Source organism: Pseudorasbora parva, chromosome 5, assembly GCF_024679245.1.
Source record: "Pseudorasbora parva isolate DD20220531a chromosome 5, ASM2467924v1, whole genome shotgun sequence".
NCBI classification, from domain to species: Eukaryota; Metazoa; Chordata; class Actinopteri; order Cypriniformes; family Gobionidae; genus Pseudorasbora; species Pseudorasbora parva.
This window is the reverse complement of record NC_090176.1, coordinates 43,521,673-43,524,988: the sequence shown is the minus strand read 5'-3', so window position 1 is coordinate 43,524,988 and position 3,316 is coordinate 43,521,673.

The following is a 3,316-nucleotide window of genomic DNA, read 5'->3' as shown; positions in this document are numbered from 1 at the left end:
TTATGATTCTGGAACATACTGGTTTGAGTGGGAGAGTTTCACACCTCTCAGTGCCTAAAATCAGGACACTTGTTAATGAAAGAATGTGCCGAGACCTAATTGGGGTCTACAGGGATTGTACTTCAACTCAAATTCCTCGAAATGCTTGTGTTGTGTGTAAAAATAGAGTGAGGACTATTACTGGTGGAACACACAACTTTTCAATGTGTTAATACAATATTATGCAAAAGCCAGCTATACTTACCTAACCTAAAAAGCAAAGGGCTTCTGAAGTTTAAAATTGTGTAGGCTTTAGGAACAAACCTTAAAGTCGTGACTAATGTAAACCTATTGAACATTACAGTATGCAGTTCACTGAACACACATCAGAACAATTTGACAATGCTGCAACAACATTGGGGCATGTTGTCACATTGCGGAGTTATATATCAACATCATATCTTAAATACAAAATTTCCTGAAGCAAAGAACAACATGTTTTTTATTTAATTTTTTATTTGTATTAATATAAAATTACACCAAAACATGTTTTTAAAGTTAACCCGAAACTTAGATTGCCATTGAGTTATAATTTTTGAACAGAATTTAAAACAATTATTCCATTTTATTCCAGTTTTTGTTGAACACTATTCAAAGTTTGGGGTCAGTAACAATATTTTTTTTAAAGAAATGAATACTTCTATTTAGCAAGGACACATTAAATTGATCAATCTTTTCTAACATTCTTTATTTCTTTAGTATTTCAAATAAATGCATGCCTTTTAAACTTTTTAATTAACAAAAGTATCCCTAAAACAATGCATTGAAGTTCCCACAAAACTATTGAGCAACTATAAACAATTTTCTGTTACTCTTTATTTTAATGTGTCCATGTTACAGTGAAATTATGCTTTTAGTTATATTAATTAACTACATGTATTACAATATTATGGCTAAGATTGGGATTTGGATTAGGGTTACATGTAATTATGCATAATATATAGCTATTGCTATAGTAACTACATGTGTACAAAAGGACACTGTAAAATAACTTGTTACACAATTATCAAAATCGATAATAAGAATAGTTTCTTGAGCATTAAATCAGGATTTTAGATTGATTTCTGAAAGATCCCGGATCCTGTGACTCTGAAGACTAAAGTAATGGCTGTTTTTACTGTATTTTAATTGAATAAATGCCGCCTGAGCATGAGACTTCTTTCCAAACATTCCATCAAAGCACAACAGCTGGACTTTCTCAATCCCTTACAGCTGAAATATGATTCTCTGTGTGAGAACCAGGCCCTGTACAGATTGTGGCGGTCATTACAAACATACCCTTTCCTCTGGTGATATTGCGTTTGTCTAAACAAAAAGTAGATTTCATATGTTTAGGAACAAAAAAATGTGCTTAATGAAAAACCAACAAACCGAATCTGATTATCAAGCTCACTCACAAAGAGCCTGATTTAGACACGGTTACAACACTTCAAAATCGTCCGCTGGGCAAATTCTGTGCGGTTTTGGAGGAGGCAAACACACGGGTCCTTGAAAAACAAAAGAGGAGGCAGGGTAGTCTCAGCCGACGGCCCCTGTCAGAGGGCCTCTATTGTCAGCGAGGATGAGGGCACCCATACTAATCCACGGCTCACTTCATCTCAATTAAGTCTTTGTGCTCTCCACTTGTAAGCGCACACAAGAGGCCTGCGACGCCCCTATCGCTGCGGCTCGCGCTCATAGGTCTACACACACTTGAACTCACTGACGGAACGCCTCCACCCCCTTCCTTTGTCTCAGAGGTATTAACTAACATGGGAAAAGAGGGGTTAATAGCCAGAACACTGCTTATGAGAATGTAATGATAGCTTAAGGAAATCAGCTTAAGGATGTTAACCCTTCTTATAAAACAGATATTTCTGACTCTGATTGGATGAGCCATCATAAAATAGGGTTAAGGCACGCTTGTAACTGTAAATTAATGTATCAAGTGACTAGCTTTTGTTCGGCTAATGAACAATATCAGAAAAACTGCTTACTGATGATGATGATGATAATCCATTTTTATATAATTAAAATCAATATAATTAATATTAATAATAACGACAACAACAACAACAACAATAATAAATACTTTATTAATATTAATAATAAACTAATTCAACTAATATAGTCCATTAACAACAATATATTAACAATAAATAATATTACAACAACAAACAATCATTCATAATTATTATTAATAATAATAAACCATTTTCAACCAGTTGAATAATAATAATAATTACGTATTTCTGTATAATATAAATAAATATAATTTATAACAATATTAATTATAATTATTCTAATAATAATAGTATATAAAAATAAATATTAACAATTAAAAATAATTAATAATAGTTATAATAATATAAAGAAGAATGTTTTGAAACCAATTGAATCCATTTATAATATTTTATTAATAATACAATTAATAATATATTAACAATGAATAATAATAACAACCACATTTTTTAATAATTAAAACCAATATAATACATTAACATTAATAACACTAATTAAACTAATATAGTTAATAAAAAATTGTGTATTAGTAATAACAATAAACAAACATTAGTAATAATTAGCCAATTTAATAATAATAATAATAATAATAAATTGTGAACAATTACTTTTATTGAGTAGTCAGAACAATAAGAAGACAACATATTTGATTGTAGCCCTCCCCATGGTAGACTTTACAGGTCATTGCAGTGGAAAAAGTGAAAAGAAATACATAATCGTCAGATAAAAATAAAATAATTTAAACATTTTCATATAATACAGTTACTATTAACAATAAAAATAATAATAATAATAATAATATTAACAAAAATATTAATACATATAGCTGTAAGCAGTGATACAGGGTCAGTAACAGCAGATCAGAGCCAGAGCAAGAACAGCAGAAATAATGTAAAGGTAGGATAAACTCAAAATGAAAAGAAGTTTAGATGAGAATCAACAAAGAATTTAAAAAAAAACACACACTTATTTATAATCCAAGAGGAATATATACATACCCACATATTTAAGCAAATTAGATCATTTAGCATGGCGCGATGTCTGGAATGGAAGCAACTTTTGCACCTCAGTACCTCAGCGATCTGGGCCTGCGTCACACTGGATTGGAATGTGGCTAACACACTGAGCTGCTCGCTGATTCACCATTTGAAAATCACGTTTTTAACTGGCGGTGGTGCTAGAGTTCGTCCTAAAGACCACAAAGTAGTCATATTACTATTCATAACCATCACTACAGGGTGCCAATTTTCATTACGTTTCTAGTTGGTTCATAAGC